Genomic DNA, 15,029 nt, shown 5'->3' with positions numbered 1-15,029 from the left:
TTCTACAACCTATTTCACATCTATCATTACTTTCAATTAGCCTTAAAAATCGTGTAAGTTTTTTTCTGAGAAGAATAGTATTTAAGAAGGTAATTAATCACTTCAATTTATTTAATTGTTACTTTAATTAATTTTCTAATGCTTATTTTAAAGCTTATTTTTCACAGTTCTATACTTTAATGAAGAAACATCAAAACAGAAATTGAGTAAACAATTCCATTTACAATAACGTCAAAAAGTAAAATAGTTATACAAAGGCCAAATATACATTTTTTAGTATAAGTCACAATATAATAAGCTTCTATACCTCAACAAAAACCCCACTAAAAATCCCAAGTATCCTGATTAGATAGTGGGCAAGGGACGTGAGCCATCATTTCTCTGGAGATGGCATACAAGCATACGATGAGATGATTGGTGCCACTATTCATGAAGGAAATGCATATCTAAACCACGGTAAGATATCACTCACATCCATTACATGCCTATTTCATATACGTATAATTATACACATACATATAAAAGATTTTATTTATCTATTTTTATTTATTTTTAAATAAAAGGTATAGGAGGGGAAAAAAGAGGGAGAGAAACATCGATCAGTTGCTTCTTGCATGCCGGCCAACTGGGGATGAACCTGCAACTCAGGCATGTGCACTACCCAGAAATTGAAACTGCCCAACCTTTTCATTTGCGGGATGACGCCCAATCAAATGAGCCACACCAGTCGGGGATACATGGCTACTTAAAAAGCAAAACAAAACAAAACAAACCCCAGAAAATAACAAGTGTTGGAAAAATGGGAACTCTTACGCATCGACCACTGTCAGGAAGGTAAATGTTGTAACTGTTATGGAAAACACTAAGGCAGATTCTTGAAAATTTAACACTGACTTACCATATGCTATGGAATGAATGTTGGCATCCTTCTAAAATTCCTAGGGTGAAATCTTCCAAAATACAATGGTGAGCCTTTGGGAGGTAATGAGGTCATGAGAGTGGATCCCTCATGAGTAGGATACACCTGCAAATTGGAAGATGGTCCTCATCCAAATACAATCACGTTGGACCTGTGATTTCAGACATCAAGGCCCCAGAACTGTGAAACATACTTTCCTGTTGTTAATAGGACACTCAGTCTACTGACACTTTGTTGTGGGAGCCTGAACTGAAAACACAACATATGATCCCACAATTTCACTTGTGGATACATATACAAAAAAACTGACAGCAGGATCTGGAAAAGATATCTGTACAACCGCATTCACAGAAGCATTAATCACAATAGCCAAGCAGTATAAACAACCCAGCTGCCCAATGGCAGATGACTGCATGAACTGTGGTAAACACATACTGTGAAATATTACTCAGCATTCAAAATAAGACATTTATCAAGTCATTGCTGCAACATAGACAACCCTTAAGGGCATTATGCTAAGTGAAATAAATGACTTGCAGAAAAGACAAGTGCTGTATGATTCTATTTATGGGAAGTACCTAAAACAGTCAAATTACTAAAAGTAGGAAGAAGAATGCTGTTTCTCAGAGGCTGGGGAAAGAGGAAAATAAGGAGGAAACAAGTGATTTTAAATACACATGGCAATCAGTTGAATCTACACTCAAATAACAACAAAATATAAGACAGTGTAACTCTGCTAAGCACAAATGGTATCAAACAATATGTTATATGATACAATAAAAATGAAACATAAGCAGAGTATATTGTATGTATTAGTAGACATGTATTATATTTGTTATTATGAATCAATGAGACTTAAGCTGCACTTATCCTGAATTATTAAATTTTATTCTATAAATATTATCAGAAGAACATAACAAATCTTCCATAAGAAAGAAAGAAATGAACCAGAGTAAAGAAGGACTTATATTCAAGGACTTATATTCCTGTAAGTAGCAGCAGTTACATGCAGAAACACCTTCTAGAAGTGGAGTGGAGACCCATGATAGAGGTGGATGTGCAGTAAGGTGGTTAGTAATGTTCACAACAAATAAGGCCTGGAGAACAACAGGACAGCACCAAGAGGGGGACTAGAGGGCCCAGGTGCTCTCTAGATGAAGTTTGGATGGAAAGATGAGAAACAAAACAGTCTTCATGTGTTCATTAACAATGCAAATTCCAGAACTTCAGAAATTTTGCAGAAATTACAGATGTTATAAATAACAGTGAAGAAGTCCTTAAAGTGAGAAATGAGCCAAGTTTTCTATAAAATACAATTAAATATTTAAGTATTAATTCAGTATACCAATGGGGATGTGATAAATCTAGACAGGGCCAGTAATTATTAGAAAAGAGCAGTTCTACCAAGAAATAAAAACTTGGTAAAACTTACACAAAACTCAACAAATGATGGATAGAAAAAAAAAGCAATGAATCTTATATAACAAACTATGACAAATCAATGTAATGCTATTTCTGGGATGAAGAAAATGACAAGTATTTATGCACATACATATGTGTATATATATTTACCAGGTATTAAATATTTCCAATTTAAATCCTATAATAAATCCAATTAACAAAAAGGTAACATAATATGATGTACTAAATTAGGTGAAAAGAAGTAGAAGGAATAATAAAGACTCTCTTTTCAGAATAGTCTGGAATAAGTATAGGATTCAGCGAAATGGCTGGGAAGCAATACCCTCAATGCTAAAGAAGAAAATAGGCTCATACAAATTAAACAACGTCAGTTTCCCAATTCAACCTTTCCACATATTAGAAATATAAGTCCAGAGAAATTTTTCTTGCTCCAAAATGGAGATAACATTCAGATCAGAAACAGTAAGTCCTTCATATATGAAGAATGGGCCCTGGCTGGTGTGGCTCAGTGGCTTGAGCTCTGGCCTGTGAGCCAAAAAGTCTCTGGTTTGATTCCCAGGTCAGGGCATGTGCCTGGGTTGTGGGCCAGGTCCCCAGCTGGGCGTGTGAGAGTCAGCCAATCAATGTTTCTCTCACACATCATTGTCTCTCTTCCTCTCTCCCTCCCTTCCTTTCTCTAAAATAAATAAATAAAAATCTTAAAAAAAAATGAATGGAACATGAAGATCTGTAGTTTTTTCAGAATTCCCAATCTTTGCTTAACTGAGGTTATGAGGATATTACCAAAGCATTGATAGAAACATTTCATGCATCCATCCACTGCTTGCCACCTTCTGTGCATAGGGACCAGTGTCTTATGTGGACACCACACTCTTTCAAGAACTACTGAATCGATAGTTCAGAGATAGAAAACAAACAAAAAAACCCAGATATTTTAAGTTTGCCAAAGGGCTTTACAAACAGTTATGCTCTAGAACAACGCCTGATGCACTGTGGAGTGGGCAGAGCATCTGGAGAAAGGACAAGTTTAAAGTCCTGATGCCACATCATGAAGACTTTCATGTCTGAGTAAACAGAGCCTCAGTCACAGTCACCCAAGGCAGGGACTCCCAAGCAGCACACAAGGGAAAGAAGAGCCAAGGGCAGACCTTGACTTCTGGAGGAAAGTTATCCTCACCCAGGGAGAGCAGGTTCCAGTAGTTCTCCAACGTTACATGCCTGTACAAGGTGCTTTGAGCTTGGTTCAGGTATTCTCCCTCCTCCTGAGAGAAATCAATGGCCACGTCCTTGCGTCAAACAGAAAGACTTCTCTGTGCCAAAGGATATAATCCACATGGTAAAAATGCAACCTCCAAAACATGGATGTGGCAAAAATGATGTAAAGAATCTCTACCCTGGGCTGCTGTGACTCAGGGACCTGAGAGCCAGCCTGTGAACAGAAAGGTCTCTGGTGTGATTCCCAGCTGGGGCACATGCCTGGGTTACAGGCCAGGTCCCCAGCTGAGGGGCTAGCAAGAGGCGACAAATCAATGTTTCTCTCCCTCCCTTCACCTTGCTCTAAAAATAAATAAATAAAATCTTTAAAGAAAAGAACCTCCAACTGTCAGATATTTCAGTTTATTTCCTGAGAAAGAGCTATTGCTGAACCCTCTTCTTTTTCTCTTCCTCCTTTTCTGAGCTTCTCCCTCAAGAAACAATAATCTTTAGCATTGAATGCTCCTCACTGTGACCTTGGCTCGGGCTCCACTTAATTTTTTTTTTAAGAAAGCAATTATGTGAACAAAGTATTGCAGTAGTTTCAGCTTAGTTTTGTCCATATAGCTGGTATTGATGTGTATTCATTATTCACTAAGACTTATAATTATATTCAAGGAGTATTTACTTAACCATTCAGATTTATACTTATGCCCAAGAGTTCTACAGGAGTGATCCTTCCTCCTTTGTATTCATTCACTTTCTTTTTCATGCACCTTGCTGACCTACATAAAAGTTAGTTGTAACTCATTTAAATTCAGGTTTCCAGTGTGAAGTAGTGTATTGCTTAACTCTGCAGAGCTGTAACCCCAAATGTGAGAAGGGGAGTGTCAGCATTTCCCAAGAGTAATGTCTTTAGCAATTAAGGTGTGGTAGCCCCAGTGCTAAAAAACCCTATTCCAGTCCAACACGTTTCTCTTCTGCATTTTTCATTGTGCAATAAACTCTTTGATATATATGTTCTAATCCTTAAATAAAGAAAAAAAAGCTAGACTGAAAAGCAAACACCACCATACAAAACCAAAAGTCATCTATAGCCTCTGGAAGTTCCTGCACATGAAGTATCAGTCACTGGATTTTCCTTCAGCCCTGCCAAGTTCCACAGCCTCTGAGCAGGCTTCCCAACAGGAGATGAGACAGCAGGCAGGGAAATGTTACTAAGTAACACACAAGCATGCTTGTGTGGTGTACCTATCAAATGACACAGCCTTGAGCCTTACTCTGGTTCACAATCATTACACAATATAATAAAAGAGCTTCAATATTATGTAGATGCAGAGAGGCAAAAATAGAGAATTCCTAACCTTAATTGTTTGTTTCAAAAGGTCAGGTAGTTTAACAAAAATATGATTATTTAGACCTATGAATTTTTGTTAGTCTTATCTTTTTCCCTGAACACTTTTATGTTTAGGTGTCATCTTTACGTATTCACAAATGAATGAATTATTTCAATCACTCACTCATGCAAGAGTACCTATTTTGACATTGTATTAGGTCTTTTTAAAAAAACTATATTTTATTGATTATGCTATTATAGTTGCCCCAATTTTTCCCCCCATGTCCTTCTCCACCCAGCGCCCCCTGCTTCCTCAGACAATCCCCCCACCATTGTTCATGTCCATGTGTCTTGTGAATAAACTCTTTGGCTATTCCATTTCCTGTACTACACTTTACACCAGCCCTGGCTTTTTTGTAACTACCTATTTGTACTTCTTAATCCCCTCACATCTTTACCCATTCTCTCACTCCCCCTTCCCACCTGGCAACCTTCTGATAGCTAACTACTTTTCTCTTACTTTCAAGAGTCTCTCTTTATCTTTAACCTTTGGCCTTTTAATAATGATGTGTCTTGGAGTGGGCCTCTTTGCATCCATCATAATTGGGACTATATGAGCTTCCTGGACTTGCATGTCTATTTCCTGCACCAAATTTAGGGAAATTTTCTTTCACTATTTTTTCAGATACATTTCCAATTTCTTGCTCTTTCTCTTCACCTTCTCTGATGCAAATGTTGGACCTCTTAAAGTTGTCCCAGAGGCTGTTTATAGTATCTTCATTTTTTTTTGGATGTTTTTCTTCTGTAGTTCTGCATAGTTTTTTGCTTCCTTATGTTCCAAATTGTTTATCTGATCCTCAGCTTCATCTATTCTACTGTTGTTTCCCTATAAGTTGCTCTTTATTTCAATTAGTATATCCTTCATTTCTTTTTCTTTAAGTATCTTTTATTGATTATGCAATTACAATTGTCTCATTTTTTCTCCCCTTATTCCCCTCCACCCTGCAATCCCCCCTTCCATCAGCACCCCTCTCTGCCCCCCACTTAGTTCATGTCCATGTGTCATACATATAAGTCCTTTGGCTTCTCCATTTCCTATACTATTCTTAACCTCCCCCTGTCTATTTTGTACCTACAATTTATGCTTCTTATTCTCTATACCTTTTCCCCCATTCTCCCCCTCCCTGCTGATAACCTTCCATGTGATCTCCATTTCTGTGATTCTATTCCTGTTCTAGTTGTTTGCTTAATTTTTTTTTGTTTTTGTTTTAGGTTCAGTTGTTGATAGTTGTGAATTTGTTGTCATTTTATTGTTCATGGTTTTGATCATCTTCTTTTTCTTAGTTAAGTTCCTTTAATATTTCACATAATAAGAGTTTGGTAATGATGAACTCCTTTAACTAGGAGTTCAACTCCTTTAACTCCTCATCTGGGAAGCACTTTATCTGCCCTTCCATTCTAAATGATAGCTTTGCTGGATAGACTAATCTTGGATGTAGGTCCTTCTTGCCTTTCATGACTTTGAATACTTCTTCCCAGCCCCTTCTTGCCTGTCAGGTTTATTTTGAGAAATCAGCTGATAGTCTTATGGGAACTCCTTTGAAAGTAACTCTCTCCTTTCCTCTTACTGCTTTTAAGATTTTCTCCTTATTTTTAATCTTAGGTAATGTAATTATGATGTGCCTTGGTGTGTGCTTCCTTGGGTCCAACTTCTTTGGGACTCTCTGAGCTTCCTGGACTTCCTGGAAGTCTATTTCCTTTGCCAGCTTGGAGAAATTCTCCTTCATATTTTGTTCAAAGAAGTTTTCAATTTATTGATCTTCCTCTTCTTCTTCTGGCACCCTTATGATTCAGATGTTGGAATGTTTAAAATTGTCCCAGAGATTCCTAAGCCTCTCCTCATTTTTTAAATTCCTCATTCTTCTTCCTTCATTCTGTTCCAGTTGAATGTTTAGTTGTTCCTTCTGCTCCAAATCATTGATCTGAGTACTGGTTTCCATCCCTTCAGGTTGGTTTTTTGTACATTTTCCTTTATTTAACTTTTTATATCCTTCACGTTTTCCTCTGTCTTTTCAACCATACTCACCCATTTCTGTGAACATCCTGCTTAACAGTGTTTTGAACTCTGCATGTGATAAGTTGGCTATCTATTGCTGACTTCTATTTTTAGAGCTTTGATCTGTTCTTTCATTTGGGCCAAGTATATATTTTTTTTATCTAGGTGCACCAGTTACGTAGCAAGGGGTTAATTAAGCCTTAGGTGTTCAACAGAGAGTTGCTGCTCACTTTTCTGTGTTGTGGCACTGTATGTGGGGGAGAAATCCCAGAGGGAACAGTGCAGTTTCCTCAGCTCTCGGCTTTCAGTCACTTCCCCCACTACCCACAAGTAAATGGGCCCTTTTGGTGCTGATTCCTGGGTGGGTGGGTTTGTGTACATTCTAGGACACTGTGAGTCTCCCCAGTGAATTTTCCTGTGAGGCTGGGAGTTTCTCCTGCTGCTGCAATGCACACAGACTTTTACAGCCAGGGGTTTTGAGGCTTTCTTTTGGAAACCCTGGGACCCTGGGTTGTTTGGTCTGCCTGGCTGTTCCTCAGTTGTTCCTCCCAGTTTATATGCAAGCAAATATGGGATCACCTGGTCCTCCAGCTGCTGCCTTGCTGCACATCGTCTCCACCCCTGCTGTCTGTCTCTGCTCCTCCTACTGGTCTGGATGAATGTTTCTTGAACACTTTGGTTGTCAAACATCCATACAGTTTGATTTTCTGGGAGCTTTGGTTATTTTTTGTTTTTAAATTTGTTGTTGTCCTTCTTTTGGTTGTGCAAGTAGGCAAAGTGTATCTACCTATACCTCCATCTTGGCCAGAAGTCCTCATATCCTTCATCTCTGACTGATCTTTATATGTTGCTAAGGTCATCACTAAGTTCCTTGAGCATCCTTATAGACAGTGTTTTGAACTCTGCATCTGATAGATTGCTTATCTTCATTTTATTCAGCTCTTTTTCTGGAGTTTTAATCTATTCTTTCATTTGGGCCATGTTTCTTTGTCTCCTCATTTTGGTACCCTCCCTGTGTTTGTTCTATGTACTAGGTAGGTCTGCTTTGACTCTGTGTCTTGGTAGTGTGGCCTAATGTACTAGGTGTCCTGTAGGTTCCAGTGGCACAGCCTCCCCTATCACCCAATCTTGGTATTTGAGGTGCACCTTTTGTGTGGGCTGAGTATACCCTCCTCTGGTAGTTGAGCCTTGATTGCTGTTGGTAGATCAATGGGAGGGATTTACCCAGGCCAGTCGGCTGCAAGGACTGGCTGTGACCACTGACCACCAACCTCTGCCCTCTGTGGAGGATCAGGTGTGTAGGGGCAGGGTGGTGGTGCTCCAATGTTGCCTGTAGCTGTCCGCTGGGTGTGTTGGCCCTGGGGTTTCCCAGGTGGTGCAGGCCAACGTCAGCCCCCACCTGTGTTTTTCTCAGAGCATTCTGCCTGAGCTGTAAAGCAATCTGAGATAGCTGCTACTTGTGCTGGGATTGGAGATTCCCAGGTGAAGCCAAGCTGTGACTCTAATCTGGCTGCCACTGGGACTCACTGATGCCACTTCTTACTTGTTTGATAGGAGTTAAGAGCCAAGATCAGCCATTCTTATGGAAAAGTAGCTTGGGTGGGCCCACAAGTTGGGTGAGGGATAGCCTCTGTGGATCTCCAAGGTGGGTCATACAGGTCAATGGAGTCTCAGATATGGCACCAGCCTCCCAGCTCTCTGGAGGAGGGCTCAGCAGAGGGACAATGGCCTTTGCTCATCCTAATGTCAGATGCTTCAGTCTCTCCCTGTATGCCACTTAGTGCCCTTCAAGTTGCCACCCAGTGCTGGAGCTCAGAGGGAGCGAGTCTTAGTAAATGAGTCTGTATGTGGGTTCCCCAAGAGGAACTGCTTGGGGCTCCAGAAGCCTCCTCCACTGACTCAATCCCCACTGGATTTCGTAGCCAGAAGTTGTGGTGACTTATCTTCCTACACTGGAATCCTAGGCTGGGGATCCTGGTGTGGACCTGGGACTCCTCACTGCCAAGATATCCCTCCTGAATTTTTACCCACGTGGGTGTGGGGCCAGCCTGTTCTACATCCGTGCCCTTCCTATCAGTCTGGATGGATGTGGTTTCTTCAATTCTGAGTTGTCAGACTTCCATTCAAGTTGATTTTTGATGTTTCTGAGTGATGGTTGTTCTATATTTTAGTTGTAATTTTGACGTGGTTGTGTGAAGAGGCAAGCCATGTCAGCCTACATCGCCATCTTGACCAGAAGCCTTATATGTTATTATTTCTATCAGGTCTTAAGTATTAAATAGAAACTCTTCTATTGCTATTGTGAAGTTTTCATAAGAAGTTTTCATAGAAATGAAAAAGTATAGAGATCAAAACCAGCAAATCTTTGAATTATTTATTATTGCTGTATTTTATTTTTAAGATAAGGCTAGAATGTAAGTCTTTATTTGACACGACTATGAGTACAAAACAGATAGTTCCCAGTTGTTAAGGAAGATGGAAGTCTAAACATGAAGAGCTAAATAATACATGTTGAAAACTATAATAGGCTATAGAAGAATTTAGCAAAGTTCCCTTTTAAACAAGAAACTCTGGGTTTGACTTTAGTCCAATTTATACACATTTAAAAAGGCATAGTATTGTCTGAAGTGAGCCATGCCTGTTATTCAGTTTTGTATATTCATCCCCTATTCTATGTCTAGGATAACTCTTTTTTTCTGGCAAAGTTAATATGCATAAAATATATTAATGCAGCTCTACCAAAATTATTAATTTTAATATTGCCTCTACTTCATTCTTTCTCCTCTTATACGACTGTGATTCAAACCATGTAGATCTTTTTTTTTCTTTAAAGTTTGTATTTGTTTATTTTTAGATAGAGGAAGGGAGGAAGAAAGAGAGGGACAGAAACATCAATGTGTGGTTGCCTCTCACATGCCCCCTATGGGGGACCTGGCCCATAGCCAAAGCATGTGCCCTGACTGGGAATCGAACCGGTGACCCTGATATGGTCACTGGCCTGCAGTGTCCACGGCATTGTGGCTGAGACAAGAAAAATTCACATGGACTACTGAGTCCTGTGGAGGAAAAGGCCATTCTCTCAAGGGGAGAGAGTGTCCTGACCCTTGCCCTGACAAGCTTTTCTTGGTTTTCTGGGCACATTACATTGACCATGGTGCTCATTTGTTATACACAGGTTTGCTTTAGAACCTTTTACAGAAAACAAAGGAGAGGATGTTGCTAATTACATCAAAAAGAAGGATATTTGTAAATGTAAAGGGAAAAGTGGCTGAACTGGTTGCACTCATCCTTGGAAGGTTTAGCATAGGTTTGAGGAAGTTAATTTAAAGATATGCGGTAAACATTTGCTGCCTCAATTCAGGGCGAGGGGGTTTTAGCAAAAAGCAAGTCTCAAAGCAGCCCAGGTACAATGCAGGCCTGATCCCCCATGGGAGAACCTATCTGTGGGCATGAGTCCTGTGTACCAGACCTCACTTTCCACTGGCTTTTCCAAATAGGAACTGGGCCCACGCCACACAGAATGGTCTCCCTATATTTTCCCTCTTGTTTTTAGTAGGACCCCTATAGATCCCACAGAGCTTGCTACTTGCTGGTCTCTCACACGACCCTGGGAAAATAATTTCAGATGTGTCAAAGTACACAGAGCATTATGATAATCAGTAAGCAACAAGTGGCTCCCAAGACCCACACATTCTCAGATTAAGCCCATCAATCATTGTCAGGCAGTAAAGGATCAAACAATAGATAACATTCAAAGAACTTTGAGGGCTCATTTAGAGTCAGGGTCAGATAGCTACAGGGCCATAAAACTTTGGGGAAACAAACTCATTTCAGGCTTGGACCCTTATCATTTAAATTGAGGGTATTAGCAAAGCAGGTTTCACAGGATTTTATGCATTCTTTCTTAGGCCTGCCCACCTGCCGGGAAACCTGCCCTTTCCAGCACAGGGCTGCACTGCCCTCTGTCATTGTTTCAGGCTTAAGTCAGGCAGGGGAAGTAAGGCAGCCAAGAGATTAGGAGACTTCTTGCAGGCAGAATGAGGACTCAGGCCATGTCAAAGTCGAGGGACGAGGGTCCATCATTCTATTTTTCATATAGGCCCCCCAATCCTTCCCTGAGGGCCCCCATTGTGACCATGCCTGTCTTAGGTGGTCCTACCCTTGAGGAATCTTACTCATCATTGGCTAACTGGTCATGCACTGAGGGCCTGGCAGGGTGAAGCAAAGTGGATAGAGGCAGTGCTCCTGCCAGGGAGATAAGCTTTGTCTCCTTAGTGGCTTAGGGTCTCCAAGTCTCTCACTCAGCCTTAGCCATGGGGGTTACAGCTTGTGAAACCAGGCAGGGCAGTTCCCAACATGACCCTTTGGTTTGCAGGCCCTCACTCAGTCCACTGAGTCACATGAGCCAGGGCCGTGTAGACGGTTTTACCCTGTCTTCCATAGCTCATAATCTAGCTTTAATATTCGCTGTGCATTATATTCTGGGTAATTTCTTTAGATCTATTTTCCAGAGCACTTATTCTTTTTTCAGCTCATTTTTACTGATGTTTAACTCATACATTAAAAATTTCACCTTAACAATTACAGGCATACTTTGTTTTATTCTGCTTTATTGCAGTTCCCAGCTATTGCATTTATTTGCAAATTGAAGGCAAGACCCTCTACCAGCAAAAAGACTGACTTGCTGAAAGCTCAGGGTGATGGTTAGCATTTTTTTGGTGATAAAGTATTTTTAAATTAATGTATGTACTTTTTTAAAAAAAAACATAATGCTATTGCACACTTCATAGACTACTGTCTAGTGTAAACACACAGTGGGGCAGAAGTAGGTTTATAGTTGTCTGTATGGAAAATAGTATGAGAGGGACCCAAAAGCCCCTAGAATTCATTTAAAAACTTGTGTATTTATTCTTACATGTTTAAACTTCAGTCACCTTCAGAGTACTCCACATTTGTTGCAATATACCTATGCAGACATTTTTTTCACTGCTCAAAACAGTTTCTGAACTCATCAATTCTGATGTCTTTTAGTACTTATGTTGTTTTTTGTTTCACCCCTTCCACATGGGCAAAACGTTTCCCTTTGAGGACTTTTTTTCATCCAGAGACACAAAAAAGGGTCCCTGGGGGTGGGATCGGGTGAATAGAGAGGGTGAGGCACAAGGTCATGCTGTTTTTGGTCAAAAACTGCTGAACACTCAGTGTGCTGTGGGCAGGTGTGCTCACAGACCACCCATCTTGGAATGGGTGAATGTGTTGAATGAGTCTTTAAAAAAAAAAAAAATTACTGAAGGCCAGTGTAGCCTCTCACAGCAACATCAGCTGGTGCACTGACACAGATGGGTTCCTAGAACACTCACCTAGTGGGGGAATCATGTACTACAAGAGGCCTGCCCTCCAGAAGGTAATTCTGTTTTTTGGGGGGTCCTCTCTTGTACAATAATTAAACAATAAAGACAAAAAAACTCTATTTTGCCCACTCACAACTGTAAACTTACTTTTGCCCCACCCTGTAAAATTTTTAAATGCACTGGAAAACCAAACAATTTGTGTGACTCATTTTGTTGTGATATTTTTTTAGTGTGGTGGTCTGCAACCAACTCTGCAATGTCTCCAATATATGCTTATATGTATTTCTTTTCAAGAAGTCTTATTTAGTTCCTTTCCAAACTTGACTGGGCATTTTTTAACCCTCTTGTTTTTCACTCAAATTTTCATTCTTATTTTTTATTTCTTTAGAGATATTAAATATACTTATTTTATATTCTATAACTTTAACTTTTAAAAAATATTTTTATTTATTTATTTATTTTTAGAGATAGGGGAAAGGAGGGAGAAAAAAAGGAAGAGGAACATTAATGTGTGGTTGCTTCTTATGCACCCTGAACTGGGGACCTGACCTGCAACCCAGGCATGTGCCCTGCATGGGAATCAAACCGGTGACCCTTTAGTTCATAGACCAGTGCTCAGTCCACTGAATCACACCAGCCAGGGCTATTTTATAAGCTTAATACCTGAATTTTTTGTGAGACTGCATCTTATTCATGGTACTTTATTTTCTTGCATGTTTTATGAGTTGACAAAAAGCTCATGGTTCCTTGGTACATTATCTGTGGGAATTGCTGGAGGTTTGAATTGAAGGGTGTTCATTCAGAGATGATTTTTTTGCTTATCCAGGCTTTCTAGTGGTAGTACCAACCAGGGCCAATTTAATAAATTTTCAGCATTAGGTGTTTGGACCACACACATATTAAAAACTGTGACAGGTTTGAGACTGTACCCTGCTAGTTAGCCTTCCATAATTGCATGGATTTGGGCAGGAGACGTGCTAGTCTTGGGTCAGAAACTCAAAACAGGCTATTACTCAAAGCAGTAGTGGCAGTCAAAGTATCAGCATTTGTGTTGGTTCCCCAAGCTCCAATTCCCGGAGGGAAACACAGAGTGCTCCAGGAGACATCTACACATGCAGTGGGTAGCATTAAAGAAAAGGAAGCCTGGACTTACAGGACATGGACATTTTAGAATGGGTAATAAGCATGCTTGCCTTTTTTCCTTCGGAGGTAGACATTACCCCTACCTTCCAAGACAACAAGCAAATCTGTCCTTGCTCTTGCGAGACTGCTCCGTATATAATCCATGGAAAAGATAGCCTGGAGCAGATAGGTGTGCCTGTGCTCCTACAAGATGCAGAAACTGGAGACTCCTGAAGAACTGTCTCCTAACAACAGGCAGTTGAATTGGGTCATGAACCCATGCTTGTGCTTGCAAATTATTACAGTAGCTTTTTCTCTCTTCTGTCTGGAGTCAAGGTCAAGAAGGGTAAGTTTTCTTGCTGTCCTCTCATGTAGGGCAGCTGTTTTGTTGTTGTTGTTTGATGAGGGTGCACCAGGGGTGTCCAACCCGAGGCCTGTGGGCCAAATGTGGCCCAGGATGGCTATGAATGTGGCCCCACACAAAATCATAAATTTACTTAAAGCATTATGAGATTTTTTTTTGTGATTGTGAATCACAAAGTATTTAATGGGTGGCCCAAGACAGCACTTGTCCTTCCAGTGTGGCCCAGAGATGCCCAAAGGTTGGACCCCTCTGGCAGACCTCTGTATCATGTGTCTGTGAGTTTCTCCTATCAGATGTCCAACCTTGGCTGGGGTCTTGGGTTTGTCTCCTGTCCCCTCTCCTTTATGGACATTAGATCTCTAATTTAAAGTCACCAGAATTCAGAAGATACCTCCCATAAAGTTTTCCTTTTTTCCTTGCTTACCTCTCCCAATTCCTGCTTTCACTTGTTTTTGACCTCTGAGCAGTCCTTCATTTTCTGTTAGCTCAGAAGTTTATGTGAACAGATAAACATTCTAGATATAATTCATGTTCTAGACAGAGTTACATTGTGTGTGTGTGTGAGAGAGAGAGACAGAGAAAGAGAGAGAGAGATTGAGAGAGAGAGAGGGGGTTGTTCTGTGTCTCTGATCACCCACAATGCCAGAGAGGCTGGAATGCAGGGGAGGTTTTCACAATCAGAGCTTAGGAGATCATGAGTCACCTGTAAGAATGCTGAAATCATCCAGAAGACTGGCATGTTTGGAAAAAGGTATACTTAACCAACATGATTAGGAAATGAATTTTTTAAGTTAATTGGATTTTTCTCCCAGTTAACTGAAGCACTGCTGGCTTTGAAGGTAGTACCTCTCCACATCATGCTGCTATACATGGAAATCAAGGCCTCAGGATTGTCTAAGTTATACACAGTCTCTGTACACAGTGCATTAGTTGATGATTTCATTCACAATTTTAGAAATGCTGCACATAGTCAATGTCATAGTTTTGATGTAGCAACTACCTGGATCACCGCAGTTTTAACACCTCTGAGCACTCCCCACTCAGCGTGGCCCATGATCAGCAGCATCAGCACCACCTGGTTGCAGTCAGAAATGCAGACTCCTAGGCCCCTCTCCAGCCCTACGGAGTCAGAATCTGCACCTAACAAGGTCTCTAGGTGGCTCCTTTGCTCATTAATGTTTGAGATGCACTGCCCTGGAAAAATGCTTGGAAGAAGTTACTGTTGCTATTGATGACTCTAGCAGTAATAAAATTCGGGGGCCATT

Source organism: Phyllostomus hastatus, unplaced genomic scaffold (genome assembly GCF_019186645.2).
Source record: "Phyllostomus hastatus isolate PE091 unplaced genomic scaffold, TTU_PhHast_1.1 phas_contig_40, whole genome shotgun sequence".
NCBI lineage: Eukaryota > Metazoa > Chordata > Mammalia > Chiroptera > Phyllostomidae > Phyllostomus > Phyllostomus hastatus.
This window is presented reverse-complemented; position numbering follows the sequence as displayed.